Source organism: Manis pentadactyla, chromosome 10, assembly GCF_030020395.1.
Source record: "Manis pentadactyla isolate mManPen7 chromosome 10, mManPen7.hap1, whole genome shotgun sequence".
In the NCBI taxonomy this organism is placed as follows: domain Eukaryota; kingdom Metazoa; phylum Chordata; class Mammalia; order Pholidota; family Manidae; genus Manis; species Manis pentadactyla.
Window position 1 is genome coordinate 58,112,062 of NC_080028.1, and position 23,090 is coordinate 58,135,151.

General features: G+C 39.9%; 1 protein-coding gene and 1 pseudogene across 1 annotated transcript in view; one reads left to right on the forward strand and one right to left on the reverse strand.

The window, feature by feature from the left end:
* HMGA2 (high mobility group AT-hook 2) overlaps positions 1–23,090 on the forward strand; it is a 139,844-nt gene that overhangs the window by 72,520 nt on the left and 44,234 nt on the right. The window lies entirely within an intron of this gene.
* Positions 12,642–14,939, reverse strand: LOC118917330 (transcription factor E2F4-like; annotated as a pseudogene).

Genomic DNA, 23,090 nt, shown 5'->3' on the forward strand with positions numbered 1-23,090 from the left:
TCAGCAGAAACCTTACAGGCCAGAAGGGAATGGCATGATATATTTAATGCAATTAAACAGAAGGGCCTTGAACCAAGAATACTCTACCCAGCAAGATTATCATTTAAATTTGAAGCAGGGATTTAAAAATTTCCAGATAAGCACAAGTTGAGGGAATTTATCTCCCACAAACTTTCTCTATAGTGTATTTTAAAGGGACTGCTCTATATAAAAGTGCTCCTAAGGCTTAAATAGCTGTCACCAGATAAAATAAAACCACAGTAAAGGAAGTAGACCAATTAATTACTATGCAAATGCAAAATTAAATGAACTACCCATAAAGCCAGTCAAGAGATACAGAAAGAGTACAGAATATGACACCTAATATATAAAGAGTGGAGGAGGAAGGAAAAGAAGGGAGGAAAAAAAAGACCCTTTAGATTGTGTTTGAAATAGTTTATTAAGCAAGTTAAGTTAGACTGTCAGATAGTGAGCAAGCTGCCCTTGAACCTTTGGTGACCACGAATCTAAGGCCTGCAATGGCAATATGTACATATCTATCAATAATCACCCTAAAGGGAAATGGACTGAGTGCACCAATCAAAACACAGAGTTACAGAATAGATTAAAAAATAAGATCCATCTATACGCTTTCTACAAGAGACTCACTTCAAACCCAAAGAAATATGCAAACTAAAAGTGAAAGGATAGAAAAAGATATTTCATGCAAATAATGGAGAAAAAAGCAAGAGTTGCAGTACTTGTATCAGACAAAATAGACTTCAAAACAAAGAAAATAACAAGAGACAAAGAAGGACATTACATAATGATAAAGGTATCAGTCCAGCAAGAGGATATAACCATTATAAATATCTATGCATCCAATATAGGGGCAGCTAATTATGTGAAACAAATACTAACAGAATTATAGGGGGAAATAGAATACAATAGAATGCAATGCATTCAATTTAGGAGACTTCAACACACCACTCACTCCAAAGGACAGATCAACCAGACAGAAAATAAGTAAGGAGACAGAGGCAATGAACAACACATTAGAACAGATGGACCTAACAGACATCTACAGAACTCTACACCCAAAAGCAGAAGAATACACATTCTTCTTAAGTGCACATGAAACATTTTCCAGAATAGTTCACACACGAGGCTACAAAAAGATCCTCAATAAATTCAGAAGGATTGAAACTGTACCAACCAGCTTCTCAGACCACAAAGGTATGAAACTAGAAATAAATTATGCAAAGAAAACAAAAAATCCCACAAATATATGGTGGCTTAACAACATGCTCCTAAATAATCAATGGATCAATGACCAAATAAAAACAGAGATCAAGCAATATCTGGAGACAAATGAAAACAACAACTCAACTCCCCAGAATCTGGGGGATGCAGTGAAGGCCATTCTAAGAGAGAAGTATATTGCAATAAGGCTTACCTCAAGAAAGAAGAACAATCCCAAATGAGCAGCCTAAACACACAGTTAATGAAACTAGAAAAAGAAAAACAAATGAAGCCCAAAGTCAGTAGAAGGAGGGACAAAATAAAGATCAGAGCAGAAATAAATAAAATTGAGAAGAAGAAAAAAAAAAAAAGAAGAAAGAATAAATGAGACCAGGAGCTGGTTCTTCAAGAAAATAAACAAAACAGATAAATTCCCTAGCCAGCCTTATCAAGAAAAAAAGAGAATCTATACACTTAAACAGAATCAGAAATGAGAAAGGAAAAATCACTTCAGACATCATAGAAATATAAAGAATTATTAGAGAATACTATGAAAAATTATATGCTAACAAATTGGATAACCTAGAAGAAATAGACAACTTTCTAGAAAAATCCAAACTTCCAAGACTGATCCAGGAAGAAACAGAAAGTCTGAACAGACCAATTATCAGCAATGAAATTGAATTGGTAATCAAAAACTACTTAAGAACAATATGCCTGGCCCAGATGGCTTCACCACTGAATTTTATCAGACATTTAGAAAAGATCATTATAATACCCATCCTCCTTAAAGTTTTTCAAAAAAGTAGAAGAGGAGGGAATACTTCCAAACTCATTCTATGAGGCCAGCATCACTCTAATACCAAAACCAGGCAAAACAAACAAACAAAAAAAATTACAGACCAATATCCCTGATGAACATGGATGCAAAAATACTCAACAAAATATTAGCAAACTGAATTCAAAAATACATCAAAAAGATCACACATCATAATCAAGTGGGATTTATTCCAGGGATGCAAGGATGATACAATATTCGAAAATCCATCAACATCATACATCGCATTAACAAAAAGAAGGACAAAAATCACATGATCATCTCAATAGATGCTTAAAAAGCATTCGACAAAATTCAACATCCATTCATGATAAAAACTTTCAACAAAATGGGTATAGAAGGCAAATACCTCAGTATAATAAAGGCCATATATAACAAACCCACAGCCAATATCATACTTAACAGTGAGAAGCTGAAAGCTTTTCCTTTAAGATCGGGAGCAAGACAAGGATGCCCACTCTCCCTGCTTTCATTCAACATAGTACTGGAGGTTCTAGCCATGGCAATCAGACAACACAAAGAAATAAAAAGGCATCCAGATTGGCAAGGAAGAAATTAAACTTTCCCTATTTGCAGATGACATGATATTGTACATAAAAAACCTTTAAAAATCCACCCCAAAACAGCTAGGACTAATATCTGAATTCAGCAAAGTTGCAGGATACAAAATTAATACACAGAAATCTGTTGTATTCCTATATATACTAATGGTGAACTAGCAGAAAGAGAAATCAGGAAAACAGTTCCATTTGCAATTGCATCAAAAAGAACAAAATACCTGGGAATAAACCTAACTAAGTAGGTGAAAAATCTATACCCTGAAAACTATAAGACACTCTTGAGAGAAATTACAGAAGACACCAATAAAACGGAAATACATCCCATGCTCATGGGTAGGAGGAATTAATATTGTAAAAATGGCCATCCTTTCTAAAGCAATGTACAAATTCAATGCAAACCCTATCAAAATACCAACAACATTCTTCAATGAACTAGAACAATTAGTTCTAAAATTCATATGGAACCACAAAAGACCTCGAATAGCCAAAGCAATCCTGAGAAGGAAGAATAAAGCAGGGGAGTTACACTTCCAACTTCAAGCTCTACTACAAAGCAACAGTAATCAAGACAATTTGGTACTGGCACAAGAACAGACCCATAGATCAATGGAACAGAACAGAGAGCCCAGATATAAATCCAAGCATATATAGTCAATTCATATACAATAAAGGAGTTTGGATATACAATGGAGAAATGGCAGCCTCTTTAATAACTGGTATTGGCATAACTGGACAGCTACATGTAAGAGAATGAAACTGAATTATTGTTCAGCTCCACACACAAAAGTAAACTTGGAATGGATCAAAGACCTGAATGTAAGTAATGAAACCATAAAACTCTTAGAAGAAAACATAGGCAAAAATCTCTTAAATATAAACATAAGCAACTTTTTACTGAACACATCTCCTCAGACAAGGGAAACAAAACCAAAAATGAACAAGTGGGACTACAAGAAACTAAAAAGCTTCTGTAAAGCAAAGGACACCATCGGTAGAACAAAAAGGCATCTTTAAGTATGGAAGAATGTATTTGTAAATGACATAACTAACAAGGGGTTAATGCCCAAAATATATCAAAATATATAAAGAACTCACATGCCTCAACACCCAAAAAAGCAAATAACCCAATTAAAAAATGGGCAGTGGATCTCTTCTCCAAAGAAGAAATTCAGATGGCCAATAGGCACATGAAAAAATGCTCCACATCACTAATTATCAGGGAATGCAAATCAAAACCACAATGAGGTATCACCTCACACCAGTTAGGATGGCCAACATCCAAAAGACAAGGAACAACAAATGCTGGCAAGGATGTGGAGAAAGGGGAACTCTCCTACGCTGTTGGTGGGGATGTAAATTAGTTCAACCACTGTGGAACGCAATATGGAGGTTCCACAAAAAACTAAAAACAGAAATACCATTTGACTCAGGAATTCCATTCCTAGAAATTTACCCGAAGAAAACAAGATCCCAGATTCAAAAGGACATATGTACCCCTATGTTTATGGCAGCACTATTTACAATAGCCAAGGGATAGAAGCCATCTAGTGTCCCTCAGTAGATGAATGGATGAAGAAGATGTGGTACATATATACACAATGGAATATTATTCAGCTATAAGAAGAAAACAAATTCTACCATTTGCAGTAGCATGAATGGAGCTAGAGGGTATTATGTTCAGTGAAATAAGTCAAGTGAAGAAAGACAATTACCAAATGATTTCACTCATTTGTGGAGTGTACCAACAAAGCAAAACCAAAGGAACAAAAGAGCAGCAGACTCACACACTCCAAGGAGAGACTAGCAGTAACCAAAGGGAAGGAGTTGGGGAGGGTGGGTGGGGAGGGAGGGTTAAGGGGATTAAAGGGCATTATGATCAACAGAATAATGTAATTGGGTCACAGGGAAGGCAGTATAGCACAGAGAAGACAAGTAGTGACTGTATAGCATCTTACGCTGATGGACAGTGACTGCAATGGAATGTGGGGAGGACTTGATAATATGGGTGAATGTTGTAACCACAATGTTGCTCATGTGAAACCTTCATAAGATTGTGTATCAATGGTACCTTAATAAAAATATGACTTTCAGTATCAAGCACTGTACAATTATCAGTAGTCTATTTCAGCATGTAATTATGGCATATCCTGTTTTTTCCCAGTAGAAAATATCCAAGTAGAATCAAGATAACAATGCAAGCCACTCCATAATTCCTCAGCTTTAAAGTAGTGTTATTTTATATATAAATAAAACCAGGTACACACAGAATGATTCTGATATGCCCATTTGGTTGGTCTGATGATTCTGAATGATGCTGTTTAATTGATTTAAACAATTATTTTAACATTTGAGGGATTAGATTGCCTGCTAATTTGACTACTTATTTTTAAACTCTTAAGCATCGTGTATAGGTGTAACTCCACAGCCAAGACAGCTTTCATTTAGGTGAACTGCGGAGTGAAGCAGCATGTAAAAAAATAAAAACTTGTGGATAAACGGAAAATCATTTATATCACACTTTGAAATACTTGTCTTTTTTTTCTCAGAGGTCTGGCTTTGGAATTGTTTTTGGGGTAGGTTATAACAAATCTTACATATATATATATGACAGGAGAATAAAGATAAATACCAAAATGGATATTTATTACATAAAAATTAGTGATTATAATATATAGATATAGTATGATTATGTATGTATAAGTATATATAACTCAGTTAAACCAAATGAAATTGCTGTTTTTGCAAGAAAAATGATTGAATATTGTCCATTTCTTAGGCTTCAGCCTGCCTGATTTTGTTAAAATCTTTATCAAGCTTTTTCAATGGCAGTCTACTATATTTTGAAACCAATACTTCTTCTGGGAAAATAAACAAAAAAAAAAATCTACTAATTTATTATTTTTCTTGTTCATTATTGCACTTCTCTAGGTTGAGGAACATAAAGAAAAATAAACAAAAAGGTAAATAGAATGCTTCATGTCAAAACCTGTCCAGTGTGTGGACACTGCCTACATCACAGAGGCATATAAGTGCACTGACTACACTTATTCTAATAGCCACACAGTGCCAATGATGTGCATGCAAATGCTTGTCTTTGTTTATGCACACTATTTTTTTTGCCTATTTCTACTTACATAAGGAATCTTTTTCTTTAAAAATTGTGTCTTCTTTAAAAACACTTGTATTCTATTATTATTATTATTATTATTATTATTATTATTATTATTATTACAGTAATGCATTCTCTTTAGAAATTTTAAATAATTCATAGAAATACAAGAAATAAAATTACTCTCTTAATCCTACTAGTCAGAGAAACCAAGCATTAGTATTCGGGAATGATTCTTTCATAGGTAAAATACAGAATTTTTTAAAAAAACTAAATATAAAATAGAGCCTCTTTTAATTTGGAAAATTCAGATTATACTTTACATATCATTTGTATTTGGCTTTATACACTTCACAGTATATTGTGAATGTTTCCCACATCATTGCATATTCTTCTAAGTAGCCAGAAAAGATCAGCTATAGCTCACTTAAAACAGTGAACAAGCTGCATTAAAAACCAGCCAGAGCCTTACCAAAGAGCTGATGCTATGAATACCAATCATAGCTTACTTGCTGTTCCATATGTTAATTTAATTTGACAGAGTAAGAGTCTTTGAAGTCCTAATTCTCTTTTGCATCCAATAAACCAGTTTTTATAGTGTCTGCACTCTTACACATCAGCCTGCCGCTAAACTCATGTCGGGAAGTTGCCATAAGGTCACATGTAACAATGGCCAGAGGGGGAGTTCTCGGGAAGTCTTGTGAGAGAGGTGAGTAGGGCTGTGAGGGGTCACTGGGTTGGGGCTGGGGGATGTCAGGGCCTCTGCTGATGGCATCTTACAGGCATACAAATTTGTTGCCATTTTACATGAGTCCTTGAAGTTTGATTCCTATGGAAGTGGGTCCCCAGTAACCCAGCAACATTCATTAGTAAGTGTTTACATACATCTTTGTACTTCTTAGCAGGTTCTGCAGTTTTCTAAGGGAAAAGCTTAGCAGAAGTCTCAGGGGTGTGTGGTTCTGCTTCCCAGACTTAAGTGAGAAGGCGACTCTATAGTTTCCCCCCCTATAAGCACTTAGAATTTGGATTGTGAGATGGTTCAGCTCACAAAAAGCTTATGGGCATATTTTTGTTGAGAGGAGGTAGAGAAGAAAAGTACAATAGAGATGAGGATTGAAATGGGAGTGGTTATAAATAACAAATCCTGCTGAACTTTAAGGTCTAGAGAGTAGGGATTTTGAGTTTTCTTTTATTATACTTTGTTTAGACTCTAAGTTCTTTGAGGGCAGGAAACCCCAGCTTAAGAGCTGACAGAGTCTTAACAGTCATTCCAGTAGCCAGCATCAAATACAGCATCAAAACTGCTACAAACATTAAAGATCAAGACTTTGTTAAACTGAGTGTCATTCACAATTACTGATCATCTACAGCAAGCCAAGATGCATGCAAGGTCAGCACCTTGTTTCAAAGTTGAATGGCAGTCTCTGTAGTCGAAGACGAGGGGAAACCAAGCATATGACTGGTAACTTCAATAAAAAGGGGTAAGTATTCTGGTGGAGCCCTGGACTCCAGAGTTCTGTGCCTTACAGCATTTGTCTCAAGTTAGGAGATCACTTAACAATTAATTAAAATGAGTGTGAGGGGGAAATCACGGAGAAATCAAATGCCCCTCTTTGGAAGCATCTGGAAGGCCTCTTCTTTGGGGAGCTCTTCATTAATGACAGCAATTTGGGAATAGGGAGCAGAAAGATGGAGTGGCCACTTAGGAGGTGCATAAGTCAACATTTAGGGAAATTGGTCATTAACGGGAAATTATTGGGCAAGGGCTTAATTTTTCCAGTAAGGATGTTTCTAGGTAACAATCCTGTTGTGGCTGAGTGGTTCTAGGATGTGGGAGACATGGGATTAAGCAGCTGCACTGCATAGTAATGATGTAATTGGGTTTCCAACATAATTTCCAGTCCTTCTACCGCATCTGGGTGGTATCGACTTCTTCTGTGACCTAAGTCCCATCTTGGCAGTCCATTTCAGCTTCTACCACTGCTCTGTGGTCTTTACAAATGTCTTCACTGCCTCTTTACACTAAATTACTCAATTTTTACTCCTGTAAGTAAAATGGACACCATACCTGTCTTGGTCCGTTTGTGCAGCTGTCACACAGTGCCACACACTGGGAAGCTTATAAACAACAGAAATTTATTTCTCACAGCTCTACACTGCAGGCTGGAAGTCTGAGATCAGGGTGCCAGCATGGTTGGGTGAGGACTGTCTGCTAGGTTGCAGATTTCTTGTATCTTCATATGGTGGAAGGGGCCACCAAGCTCTTTGGGGCTCCTTTTATAAAGGTATTAATCCCATTCATCATCTTCCAAAGACCCCATCTCCTAATAGCATCACTCTGGGGATTAAAATTTCAGAATTTGAATTTGAGGATGGGGTAGACATATTCAGAGTATAGCAATTCTAAAGAGCATTTAGAGAAAACTAAACACTATTTGTGGAAGAGAAAGGCCAAATCAGAGAGTCAAATGGACTGAGGATATGCCTAAAATTTGGGGTAAATATATGGGAGTTTAACTTCTATTTATGGTGAGTCATGGTGTGGTATAAAAGGCACTCTGGATTACCTGTGCCTGACTCTGAAACATCCATTACATACAAATGGCAGCCTGCCAATTGCCTGGGCTTCCTTTTCCCTTGGGCACAGGCACAGGGAGCTGTTGGCATGAGCTGTGAGGCATTCCCTTCGACTTGGGAGATCTCACACATGCATTGCAGGTCTAGTCCTGGTCTGTCGTTCTGTCATTCTGCAATTTCTTACTCCTCCATGCTAACATCTTTGCTACACGTTGGCATTTCAGTAAAGTCTTGTCCACTTGTCTTCTCTCTATTTCCCTTCTCCACATCCCTCTTTTTTTTCCTTTGTTTTTCTCTTTATCCTTGCTCTCTGCTTTCTCCATGTGACTTGAATCTGGCTCCGACTGTGCCAGGAAAGCAGTTGGACACTCCTCTCTCTGTGCAGCCACAGCACACCCCTCACAGCCTGAGATCACCATGTGAGAATTATTTGATCACACACCTTCCTCTGCCTTGAAGGGACTTTCATTTTTAGCAACTTACCTGGCCTCTAATGAGAACTTCACAAATGCTCCTGTTTTTAACTTTCATAATTTCAGCAAAAGAGTTTATTCTGCTTTCCAGATAGTCAATTTACAAAAAGACTTTTGTAAACCAGCTCCTGTGTAGGTTGAGGACTTCCTGCAATGCAGTCAGACTACAGCAAAAGGCTTTTTGTTACAGAACTGTAATCTTGATGTAAGTTGGCCCCACCTGAATTCCACTGTAATTGCCTTTCCAACATATGTCTTGCCATCATCTTAAAAAGGTTTCGTTCCAAACACATCCGCTGGCAGAAGATTTGTTTTGCTTTCTTTTCTAGGAAAGTGTAGCTTAGCAAACTATTTGACTGTCTGACTTCTTAACTGTTGATTAAAAAAAAAAGTGAATAGATTAGCTCTGTATATTACACTCAATGATTATGTGTTAGCAATTTAATAATATTAATAGGAGAAAGTACATCTAAATCTTCTCCTGTTTGTCTGCATGTAAACCCTGTACCCAGGAGCCACACTACTTTCAAAAGAGCTCATCAAAGTAATTGTTTTGCCTGGCGCCAGTACAAATTTCTGCTGGGACCTGTCCCATTTAATATAAATTATATTACCTGTGGAATTTAAGAGGATGTAAGGTGTAGCATGTCCTGCAGGCAGGAAATTTAAACTATGGGTTGATTTTTTTTTTTTTTGACTCTGGTTTGTTCCTGTAATATGGAGTACTTAGTATCCCTAATTTCTATTTAATCTTTTCACAGGCATATTTTGAATTTTGCATTCATATGCAAGACATGTTTAAAAACCCTGTTATTCTCATAGTCTAACTTGACAATGAAAAATATCTAAAGCTAGTGGTATGAATGCTGTACCTAACTATGGTAAGGTGGGAAAGAGATGCTGTTACCTGACTACGTCTATTTAGAAACAGACCAAAAAACAAACAGACAAAAAGAATGATGAAGAAAATAAGGGCCTTTGACCTTATTTAACCAGATCATTGTGCTTCAAGCCTGATGGGCCTCTGTTTTGCCTATATGTGCACATGAAAGTAGTAGAACAGGAATAGGGAGACATAAACCTCAAGATCATGAATCCACTGGACACAGTTGTATACCCTGTTTGTAGAACGAGAATATTAGATTTTCTACATGTGGCATCATGTGCCAGCCCAGCTATTCAGAGGGAGAGCTCCAGCCCTCCACATGTACCCTCCACCCTCAGTGACTCAGTTCCCCCAGCTGATGTCCCTGATGCCCTGTGGCCAGCCCCTTTGGCCCATATGGACCTCAGATAGGAGACTGCTGCCTGCATATTATCTTGGGTGTTGAATGTGTCAGCGCTTTCACTAGGACAATAAAAGAGGTGGATAAAAGTCAGTAACACAAAAGGGAATACATTGGAAGGAGGTAGGGAGGAAGGAAGGGAACAGAGACAGAGAGAGGGAGGGAAGGAGGGAGAGAAGGAGACTGGAGGAGCTAATACCAAAGCAATGATAGAAGCTCGTGTCCACCTCCCTTCTTTGTGCTCTTAACTTACGGTCATGCTCAGGCCACAGCCTGGCTTTCAGCACTTGTCCATGGGACACCACAGCTGAAAACAGCTCCTTTCCCTTCTCCCGGTGGGAAAAAGGAGCCTCTCCTCAATCTTTTAATTTAGTCATTGTCTTATTCTCATGAGAGAGGCCCTCATCACCAGGAACCAATGCTTTCTCCAAGTCTTTTTATTTTTCACCCAATAATCCAAACAGTCTCTGGAAGAAAAAGTAGCCATCATGAACAATAGTTAGCACCTTCTGAAACACTGTGTTAAATTTTTTATCTCCTACTTAAAAGTCTTGACCTTTTACTTAATCCTCACTCCTGTCAGTTGATACTATTGTCCCAATTTTAGATTAAGTGCGATGTTATATAGTGTTAGCCATGGACACATGGTTGATGAGTTCATGTGAGGCTTGCTGCCTTTCCTTTGCTCCTACATGCATTTGTGCCTGTCCCCCTTCTGTGGCCTCTGATTTTCAGTGGATATCCTCAGTTAGGAACTTTGGGTACTGGATTCTGAGCCACTTTTTACAGTTTCCTCCTTTTTTCCTTTTCAAAATAGGTCCTTATTCTTGGAGTGCTAACTTACACTGAAAGGCACACCTCCATGGTTTTCATTTGTTTTCTTACATGCTTTCCTTGTCCTTAAAATTAAGGCAAGGAACCCTTTGTTCCACTGGTTGGCTAAATTCAAAGGCCCAAATTGAACTCAAGTTTTTGAACTGTATAGACTAAGAAGTAGTACTTAGTAGTCCCTGAATGTCAATAGTTAAGAGACCTGATTTTTAGCCCTCCCTTGACCGTGTTTCCCACTTAAGTTTATTCCTTTCAACATTGGAGCCCCACAGACTCTATCAATGATCAGTCAAGATCCTCATGAGTAATTGCATTAAGAAAGATAGTTTCAGAAGTACAAGGGACATCTTCTAGTCCTAAAAATGATGTATACCTATTAAAAAATCAACTCTTTATTTCAAAATAAGACTCTATATGCAAATGCCTTGGAATATTTTGATGACTTAGCAAGGTTAAGGCACAAGCAAGTTCAGAAGATGTCACTGTGCTCAAGTGTCGTATTTGGGAAACAGCTGGCTTTTGTAGTTAGAAAAACATATTCAAAGGCTGGGATAGCAGACATGCTATCTCTATCACTTGACTTTAAAGTTAGTTTTAGATAAAAGGGTAGCTTAATAATGGGGCTGGTTGTTGAGAGGATACAACTTCTAAAAACCTTAATATACTTTCAGCCTTCCCTGAAGGCAGATGATGGGGTTGTTAGTCTACATCCTCTGCTCAAGAGAGCAGCTTCTCTGCTGGCACATTGTTTGGCAGAGCTCCAAGGAGAGCTGTGTGATGACAGCAAGATTAGGATGCAGGAAGTGGAGCTGGGTCCTATGCTCTAAGTTGTCTGTTTCTCCTGTTCACTTGGTCAATTCCACTAACTTGGCTAACCCCTAAAGTCAAGCTTCCAAATGAGCACTTTGTCATTTGAATTCCCATCATATCAAACATTTCCATTTCAGACCCCTCTCCATCCTCCTCATCATACCTGAGATGATGGGATCCCTTACACAGTAGCCTCTCCCTGTCCCTTAAAGACCGGGGCTTCTGTGTAGAAGTAACACCATACCATAGTGAAGGATCAGTGTCATTGCATATCCTAGCTTCAGGATTCATCACATTGAGCTACATGCTTATCAACAATTTTGTGCTTGAAATTATTTTACAAAGCCTGGCCCAGTGGGCACGAGGCTTTTATGGTAGCATCTTTACACCAAATTCTGCTGTCTATGAATCTGGGCATATCTGATAGATCACACATTATATGGGGTCTCTAGTGTCTAAATCAGGACCTCAGATTGGTGCTCCTTGACTTAGACACTGTAGCTTCCTTAAAATTTATTATTTATAACCATACTTTCTTCCTATTCATTTTTCTGTTTATATTCTGTTTACAATGCCTAAATGCCCAATAGTTGTGATCCTTACCACATTTCCCAGAATGGCTCTTATTTTTAAAGTTTCTTAAAATTTCTACATATTACTTTGGCAAGCTAAACAACTAGACCTTTTTAAATGTTAAAGTGAGCTTAATCTTTAAAAATATTTTGTCATTTATTTCTCCAGAGGATGCACTCCTTTAAAAATCTTTGGTGCTGCAAAAATAGGCAAAAGATGGTGACCTCATCTGTTTCAAATCTGAATAAATGAATGGCTAAATAAATGAAGGAAAAACTTTTCTCTGGGTATGTTCTTCATAGAGGGCTTCAGCAACATAGAGAACAAAAGTGCTTTTTTTTTTGCCTTACGCATGGTCTTCATTCACTTGGACACTGTACAAATATTACAATTTCCTTTTGCTTCAAAAAATATAAAAATAATCTTTATATAGGAATCCATTCGTTACTGCAAATCTTTCTAAATCTCTGCAAATGGCTCTAAAAGAAGGTAAATGAATAAATGGGTTGGGAGTGGGGGCTATGGGGCAGCAGGAGGTTGGGCCAATCGGCAGACTCACCCACCCAGATTCCTAGCTAGAGACTTCTGTTCCTTCCTGTCGGCAGTCCCTCACAACCTACAGGTTCTGAGGGCTAAGGGCCCAGCAGAAGGGGGGGCCACACAAGAGGTCTAGGAGGAGCTGTTAGGGTCAGGGGGTGGGGAGAAGTGAAGGAGGCTGAGGGGCAGATGAGGCAAGTGTCCTGCTGTACCCCAGGCTTCCCTCTGGGGTGGGGTGGGGGTGCAGGCAGGAACAGGGCAGTGGGGCTGGACAAGCTGCCTTATTGGGGTTATGGTGGGTCCTCAGTTCTGTGCCCCTGGGTGGCAGCTGAGCCTGGGCTCTGGGAGGGCATGAGGTGAGAGAAGGCCCCAGAAAAGGAGAAGCAAACACTTTGGCTCCACAGTGTAGGAGGCTGAGCCTGTCCCTTGCTCTGCTAGCACGGTACAGGTGCCGGTGCAGGAGTGGGAGATGTGGCTAGAACTGTGTGGTGAGGGAAGGGTGGGGAAGCCAGGGGTCTGTAGCTCTCAAGCTGTGTAGGGGTGGGGTGAGGTCCCCAGGCAGCCCCCAGGTTACACAGTCTGTGTCCCAGCCACACAGGGCATGTTCCTGTCAGTCAGAGGTTGAGAACAGGCACATCAAAGAGGTCACAGACACCTTCACTCTTGTCCAGGTTGTAGAGGTAATCGTGGTCTCCGGGGGTGGGGGGCGGAGAAAGGCTGAGGAGGGGGGCAAACACTTCTGAGGACATCAGCTCCTCCAGCAGCTCCGAACTCATGGACTCTCGTGTGGGATCAAAGGTTTCTGACAGCTCTTTGGGGAGTTCCAAAACACCTGTGGGGTCCACCTTGATGGGCTCAAAGGAGGTAGAAGGGTTGTTGAGCCCAGATGAACGGCTGCTGTCCAGCAGGGCAGAGGTCAGCAGCGGCGGCGTGTCCAGCACTGTGACCTCAGCTGCTGGAGCTGCCACCACCTGGGCTTCAGTACTGCTGGAGACAGGAGCAGGGGTGGTCACCTGGGGACTGCTGGGGTGAGAGGCACCCTGGGGTTGGGCCAGGGCAGGCTTGGGCAGAGGCGGAGGGGTAGAGACAGCAGGGGAGCTCTGGAGCAGATCCTCAGGTGGCAGCACTGGCACCGCTATGGGCAGTGAGCTCCATGCCTCCTTGTTCACCAGCAGTACCTCGATGGGGCCACTCACACTCTTCAGGTGAATCTGTTACTTCTTCTGACCATCGAGGCCCTCTGGGATGGGCACCTCCAGGCTGGTGCCTGATGGGGCCCAGATGGCCAGGAGGGTGTCTCTGGCAAAATGTTGCCTCTCACCATCTAGAACCGATATGAAAGTCTCATCAATGTGTCTGTAGAGGGACATGGGGATCCTAGATAAGTTGGCCTTTTTTACAGTTCTATTGCTCTGAATTTGCAGTTATCATTAGCAATTCTTCTGCCACCCTTGAAAACAATCTCTAGAGTTCACAACTGATTCACCTGAAATGGTGTATAGTTGACAGCCAATCCTCAGACTATGTTTGAAAATGCAGATTAGGGTTCTGGAAAGAATCCTGGACTTGGGATCCATTCAAGGACCTAATGTCAAGTCTTAACTTTGTCAGTTATTCACTAGATAAGCCCCTTAGCTGCCTTGGACCTTGGTTTTCATGACTCTAAAATGTAAATTGTCATAGGATGATATACCTAATATAGAGAGGAATATGATAATTAAATAGGGCGGTATTTTCAAAAATAATATGACTATGAAATCTACATAAATATAAAGTTTAAAGAAAAAGGAAGTTGCCTTGAGATTACAGAAGCCCCTAAAGTGATCTTTTAGCATTTAGGTACTCCTGCTCTGATACAAGACCACACTTAAATTCTTCCATTCAGATCAAAATCTATATTGCTTGAAAATACCTTCAGAAAAGGAAATGCATAGGACTTGGCTCCAAAAAGATAGTTACACTAGACATCATTAAAACAAAAGTGTTTTTGGTATTGATAATCATGATTCTCGTTTCCCACCTATTTCCCTAGCTAGCATTCCTTCTGTTCCTCCATCCTTCTGCCATTTGGAGCTGTTTGGTAGCACAAACTTTGGTGTTTGTGTTTGGTACAAAGTTTGGTAGCAAAAACTGCCTTTCTGGGAGCAGTTTTCCTTCTCTTCCTTCCCTCTAGTGAAATCCTTCTGTGGTTTCTTCCATTTTACGTAAACTCAGCTCCCCTTTTGGTCTCCTCATCGGGGTCCATTGCCTTGACCCCCTTTTTGTCTCCTCGTTGGGGTCCCTGCACAGGAATATGACTGCTGTGCTCTGTGGCCGCTGACTCCCATTCATGCAACCCTTCTGGTAAGGAAGCTTTTCTTTACATTGCAGTTGAAGTCCGTTTCCTATTCTTATTTCTTCAAAACAGCTGGTTACCATCCTTTAGTTTCCCCCTTCCTAGACATTACTTCAAAAACATTATATCACTTTTCAGTCTTTTTTTGTCAAGCATGAGTTATAGACCTTCCTTTAACTTTTTCTCAGCAGGCATACCGTTCAGCCTTTTAATAAGCAGCATGGAGTAATTGAAAGAATATGGGCTTTGTAGTTAGACCTGGGTTTGAATCTAGGCCATGTAACTCATTAGCTGTTTGGCCCCTAACTTCCTTGAACTGCAGTTTCCTCATCCGTCAGGTGGGATTAATGGGACAGGGTCCTTATCCGAACTGATGATGCACATGATGTTCCTGGTGTATAATCCGTGTGCTGATCCGTGTGAGTTCCCTTCCCTCTCCCTCTTCTTGCGACTTTCCTCTGCACATCAGGTCACTGTTTCCTACTAGTATTAGAGTCTAGAATTGAGCACAGCGTTAAGAATTTGAAATAATTCTGCTTACGCAACCCCCAAACATGTTTTTTTTCCCCACCATTATACCATTTCCCCGTGCGATCTCTTCTGAAGGATTCGTGCCATTTCTGCATGCCTTCTGATGTTACTTCCGCAGGGACGAGCTACTTCCAAGAACCAGCTCTGAGAAGGGAACATCCAGAGGAAAAAATATCAGAGGGAGTCACTTGTAAACTGTCATTAAAGGACTCCTGGGTAGCTCTGTGGCCTCTTGATTTTCACCCTGAGGAATTCCCTACATTACCTTTATGTGGCTTATCTGTGGCTCTCTCCAATATAGGGTCATGTCGGGTGTCCTTCAGATCATTTAAAAACACTGAGTTACTCATTCCTAGGTTTCCATTGGTTCTAGTTGACTCTTTACATGCACCTTTGAATACCTGCCTTGACATACATTTTGGTGGAATTGCTCTTGGTATTCAAGCTTTGGGCAATTTGAGATTAAGCCAAGTAGATTTTCCTGAAAATATCAGCATTCTAGTAACAGATTGGCAAAATCTGTATAGTTAATTCATTTCAGTGTTGTTTCCCCTCTTCTCTACTTTTCCTCCAAAGATGACTTTTAATGAGCATCTAGATGACCTAAACTGAGCCAACAGGACAGAAGGGGAGAGGGGCTGCCAAGAGACTTAGATAATCCCCACACTGATGACTTTTGCAGGAAGTGAGAGGTCTCATATGCCCATTTGGTTGGTCTGATGATTATGAATGATGCTGTTTAATTGATTTAAACAATTATTTTAACATTTGAGGGATTAGATTGCCTGCTAATTTGACTACTTATTTTAAAACTCTTAAGCATCGTGTATAGGTGTAACTCCACAGCCAAGACAGCTTTCATTTAGGTGAACTGCGGAGTGAAGCAGCATGTAAAAAAATAAAAACTTGTGGATAAACGGAAAATCATTTATATCACACTTTGAAATACTTGTCTTTTTTTCTCAGAGGTCTGGCTTTGGGATTGTTTTTGGGGTAGGTTATAACAAATCTTACATATATACATGACAGGAAAATAAAGATAAATACCAAAATGGATATTTATTACATAAAAATTAGTGATTATAATATATATAGTATGATTATGTATGTATAAGTATATATAACTCAGTTAAACCAAATGAAATTGCTGTTTTTGCAAGAAAAATGATTGAATATTGTCCATTTCTTAGGCTTCAGCCTGCCTGATTTTGTTAAGATCTTTATCAAGCTTTTTCAATGGCAGTCTACTATATTTTGAAACCAATACCTCTTCCGGGAAAATAAACAAAAAAAAAAAATCTACTAATTTATTATTTTTCTTGTTCATATTGCACTTCTCTAGGTTGAGGAACATAAAGAAAAATAAACAAAAAGGTAAATAAAATGCTTCATGTCAAAACCTGTCCAGTGTGTGGACACTGCCTTCATCACAGAGGCATATAAGTGCACTGACTACACTTAGAACAAGAAGATCCTCTTGTTCTAAGCTCACAGCTTTGGACAAATCCCACATAGAACAATTAAAGGGTGCAGCAAACAGTTAAATATTCCAAAGCTTGGCCAAGTCATTTCTGGTGATTGGTGAAATTATAAGTCTCAGCCAGCTTGTTCTCATGGCCAGTAACTGAGTTATTCTTAAATGCATCTCAAGGGGGTAGAAGAATACTTTATTGCCAAAAAAATGTGTAAAGGGGGATTAAAAATTAAGAAATGAGAAACTTCAAGATAAACCAGAGGCAAAAATTTCTGACAGCCATGATGTACTAGACTGCAGATAAGTCTTGTAATGAATGTGCTTGGAATGCCCTTACTACATTCGCCTTGTCTCCATTTTTCTTCATCTATTTCTAATGTGCCTTTTAGGCCAGTGCCTCCCTGGGAACATAACAATAAAACAGCTATTGAGCTAAGTAAATAGAAAAACCTAATAAATATTCATATAACTCCAGCTTGAAGCATTTCTTTCATGCTCTATAAATCAACAGAAAATACATGACAGCAGAACCCTTCCTGATGTGTTTTTGGATGTGCAAGACACTGCCAAGAAAGGTGTCTTGTTTATTACTTCTTAGAGTGTATTCATATGTATACACACACACACACTTATACATATGTATATTTTTTGTTTTTACTTTGAGATAGTTAATATCTGGAATAGTTTTTTGGCTGGGGAAATGGTGAAAGGCTGGGTGTGAGGAAATAATACAGAAAAAGAGTAAGACTTAGTCAAAGACTGGAGGGGATCTGTAGAGCGAAGGAGAGAAGCAGTGAGAAGGCTGCTGGGAGGTGGATCTGGGTCTGTGGGAGAACCCATGCTTCTACTGCTTTGTGGGGTTTAGCCAGCAGAGGCAGCTTCCTGGGGAGAGATAATAAAATCTGGTTTTGTCATGTTTGTTTTAGGTGGCAGTGAAATGCCTAGTCTGTATATTTTGTAGACATTGAGAAATATGGGACTGAAGAGGGGGTGAAAGGTCAGGGCTGGAGATAGGGAGCTGGGGTCTGACCGAGTGTAGGTGCTCTTTGAATCCACTGGGCCACCAAGGGGGCACGTAGGCAAAGAAAGGAGAGCATGGGGCCCCAGTCTGCATTCAGGAGGCACGAACTGGTAAAGCGCCAAGGGAGGGGGGAGGAGTCGGAAAAGAAAGCAGATGGAAGTATTTAAGGCGTGTGGGAGCCTAAGTCCCATGCCACTGAGGCACGTCCTGATGACACTGGAAGCCCCGTCACTGAGCAGGAGGCACCCCAGATCCCTAGGACCGGAAGCCACCAAATTCAGTGATGAACCCCAGTGTTTGATGGCTCTCATAAAAGGGACAAATGAGCTAGGACTGCAGAGAGAGAGATGCAAAACCTGGGGGCAGAACCTGGGTCTGATCATCTTGCTCTGTCCCTGTTGTCTAAGCGAGGTGGTTTGTAAGATAGCATTTGTTTAATGAATGAATGAGTGAGGGAACGATTCAGCCAGATAAGCAGATACCGGTCATGGTGGGTTTTTTTCCGTAGGTGAGAGGATAAGAGTGCTGTGCTGAACAGTGCCTGTAAATGTTGCCTCAGGCCTACATGCAAGACAAGCAGATGGGAGAAAAGGACTTGAGAAAAGAAAGGAGAAAGCACAGATGGAGAGGAGAGGAGCAGATCAAAGTAGGGGTCCTGGGTGTGAAGTCAGAGGGGTAAACTACCTCAGTGTATGGGCTTGGCCTTTAATTTGTTTGTATTGATAGCTGTTTTTCAAACATTCATTTTGTCTCTCTGATGGGCCTTGAAGCTTCTTAGCAAAGACAGGAACTACTTTCATGTATCTCTGGTACCTAATACAGTTCTATGGGTGTTTACACTTACTGACAGAATGAGAGAAAGTAAGGCAAGTTTTCAGGAATTTCTGAAAGTATGTAATTATCCAGAAATTTAGTCAGGGAAAACACGCAGTTTCAATACATCAAACTAAAACATCCCTTCTCTGCTCAAAGGAGTCTTTTTAACTTGGATTTTCTAAATAATTTACTCAAACCCCTGCCTCTAAGAGAGTGTCTAGATTCATTGATCATGCAGTGTTCTCCAGAGCCAGCTATACAAACATCCTTCCTAATCTTAGCAAATTGAAGAAACGGGCCTAGAAGATTTGCAATGTGCTTCTCTCTCTTCCCTCACTCCATTTTTATAAGATTACCTCTAAGTACTTGCAGATGAATTAAACGCAGTGCACTTGTGGAGGGAAATCAGATGTCCATTTAAGTTTGTGATATAAAGACTTATAAAGAAAAGTCAGGCTGGTTTAGTAAGGTGGAATGTACATGTAGGAAACATAAGCAAGTCTGGTGAGAAAATTTGGTGGAGGCAGTTAATTAATTTTAAACTGGGAAAGGCCTCAACAGTTAGTCTGCAAGATCTCCTTTAAAGAATCCCAGACACCAGGAAAACGTCAACTTTTTCATTTTCAGCCAATGGTATATGGTAATGATCTGAATAAGAAAAATGGCTTTGAAAGCATCAAAAATGCAATTTTCATCTTTGTGTAATTAAAAAATATCAGAACACATTTTTCTCAATCATTTAAGAAAAGAAATTAAATTAATCTTTTGGTGAAAATCAAGATAAATGTATTGACAATTATCAGGAGGCTGGAGACTCTGAAAATAGTCAAGTGAATGACATCTGTATGTAACTATAGCATCCTACCTTAAGGGCAATGCTCTCATAAAGGCAATGAAGAGACCATTAAAAAGGCAGCAATGTTATTTATTTTATTAAATATAAAAGGGTTGTTTGCATCCATTTCCTGGTGGTAATTCTTATTTTTAGGTTAGGAGTGTGTCAGTGATACCTTAGGGCAGGAGATACCAGTGGGTTGACTGGAACTTTCCAAGAGCCTCTAGGTATAAAGAACATGTTTCTGTAGGACGGACGGAGTACTGATCTGGCAAATCTCTCAGCAGGATGAAAAAGAAAAGGGAGGTCTAAAGTATCTTGTTTCAGCTGGTAGAACTTTCTCACAGAAAACGGAAGAATATCAGATAAGAGCGTTTATCAGATCACACAGATATTACAGCCACACCTCTTTGGGAACATTATGCAACACAGACTTGCTAAATCCCAAAATGGTCTAGACTGGCTCCCTGAGAAGAACAAGTCAGTCTTCATTATTCACCCTGATACATACATTAGGCATTTTGATGTGTCTGTTAAATGATGCATAAGACAGTTTCACTAATGAAAGTTCATTGGTATCCCATGAGCTCCTGGCTCAAAAGAAAGCTAAAGGGAATAAGGCTAGATAGCTAATGAAAAGATGCTAGTGGTCTGCAGCTCTGGGAGGAAGCATGTTCCCAGCCAGGGGAGAATCCCCTTTGAATACCATGAAACCACAATAAGTCAAGGGGAAAGGACAGGTTGGAGAAAGGCTTTTATTTCTTACTGCAGTAGCTGGAGTTCACTGGCCAGGCGTGGCTCCATCCATCTCCTCCGCCCGGCTCCCCTAGCGGCTGACCCTCTGTTCTGACCCTGCTCCTTCCCGGAGGAGCCCCGTGGGCGGGTCTGTGTTGACTGGCAGACGCCAAACCAATTATGTACGAGGAACCAAGGGGAGGAGAGAATGGCCATTTTCTCTCTTGCCCTGGATCCACAGGAGGCTGTGGGAGGCTGCAGCAGTAATGGCCTAAGGCCAGGCAGGAGATTCTGGAAATTCTGCCATTTACCCAACATTGCCCTAATGGAAAACCAAATATATGCTGATCCACTTTTCTATTTCCACTACTGTCTGATTTTCATTAAGAATGGGTGAGCATTGAGCATGATTGCAGAAGGTAGGTGTACCTATAGTCTGTTAAGTCTAAACTTTAGAACCAAGAGTGGTAAGTTGGCAACCCTGGAGATGCTTTCATTAATATGGACAGGTCTTTCCAGTGCAGATCTTTGCAGATAAAGTAGAATTTAAGAAACAGAAGCTAAACATTATTTTAAAGGTTAAGGTTATCGTTCTCAACATTTGTGTACATCTGTTATTTTCCCAACTCTGGAAAGACAGAAAACAATGTGGAATAGGTGTGTCATGTTCTATTGATTGCCATTACATTGATGAGAATTAAAATACTGAGAATCCATAAATATCACAGAAAGACATGTCATGGAATAAAATAGGTGGTAGAATATGTATTAAATGACAACATATAGCAAAAAAAATTTCACCATGTGGTATTCAGCTGTTCTCTGTTTACTTGTGGTCTTATTGGGTATTATCCTGTTTTACCTCACTCCATAAAGGATTCAAGGCTGCTTATAAAGAACACAACAGATTCAGGCAGTCCAAGTTTTCAGTGACCAAAGATGAATTCTGAGGTCCATGACATTTACTAGATTGCCATTTTTCTCAAGCACAGAGTTGAATTCTGACTCCTGGAAGCTGAGGTTTGGTCAAAAATCATTTATTTTGTGGATGAAGAGAGCCAACACATTGCCAACATTCACACCCCGATTTGATATGGTTGTTTCTCAGTTTGATATGACATAGTAACTCCCTTTAAGAGACTAAGCTATTTTTTTTTATTCCTGTCTGAAAATAGCCATCAGTGAGATGTGAGAATCCTTGATAAAAGCTGGAGAGGGAGTTAGCCCATGGCATGAGAATGTACAGAGGAGATTTTTGCCTCTAGATAGTAATGCAATTTTAGGAGGAATCTCCAAACCTGAGCAAAATAGTTCCTATATTCCCAAACACAGAGGTGTGAATTTGGGAGTTTACCAGATCCTCAAAAACATCAAGAGTCTACTAAAACATACTAGGAAATTATAGAGAAAAGGAAAGAGACAAGGAAAATGTAAAAGATTTGTTGGAGATGTGCATTTGAGATCCAGGTCTTACTAAGCACGTAGCCTTGGAAAGGGCCTGCCTATTTCTTCGGTGTCACCAATTAGAAGCCAGATAAAACTTCCTCCCACTACTCTGCCCCTTAAAGGGGTAGCTTGCTCCTGCAGCTGATTTTATTAATTGGTTTAAATGATTTAATAGGTATATGTGGGCCCAGTCAAGTGAAAGAGAAGCAGAAAATCCCTATGGCCATTTTTATAAGAAGGCTTCTGGGAAAACAAAAGGACAAGAATCTGGGTCCTTTCCATGCCCAAACCAGAGTGGCTCTGTTTTTATCATTTCTGTAAATTGATGTTCTGAAGACTGTGTGTGGGAGAAAGGGGAAGTAGAAGGATTGTTTGATGAAGGAACACCAGTCACCCATCATAGGATTCCCTGTGTGGCATTCCTGCAGGTGACTATCAGGTCCCAGGTTTTCAAGGAATCAGCTGGTACAATAGTGGGCTCCTCCTGCCAGCTCAAGCACTGGGCCAGTCAAATAGACTATAATAACATACTGAAGAGCAAGTAACTCTCTGACTTGCCCAGTGAATACCATAAGCTCCTGTAGGTTCCTGGAGCCAGTGAGAACCCAAAATAACACATTAGGGCATTAATATAAGTACCATTATATGGGCTCAAATGGGAGCTCTAGGGTTTGTCTGATGAGAGACACCAAACCTGTACACCCCTAAGAAAGCTTTCCTCAGACTAACAGTTACCAAAGGGAAAAAGGGACTGGGGAGAATGGGTGGGAAGGGAGGGATAAGGGGGAAAACGGGGCATTATGATTAGCACACATAATGTAGCAGAGGGGACACGGGAAAGGCAGTATATATGGAGAAGACAAGTAATGATTCTATAGCATCTTACTATGCTGATGGACAGTGACTGTAATGAGGTATGTGGGGGGGACTTGATAATAAGGGGAATCTAGTAACCATAATGTTGTTCAAGTAACTGTACATTAATGATATCAAAATTTAAAAAAATAAAATAAAATAATTTTTAAAAAAACAAGAAAGAAAGAAAGCTTTCCTCAACTCCAACCCCACCCTGCCCTGGGAAG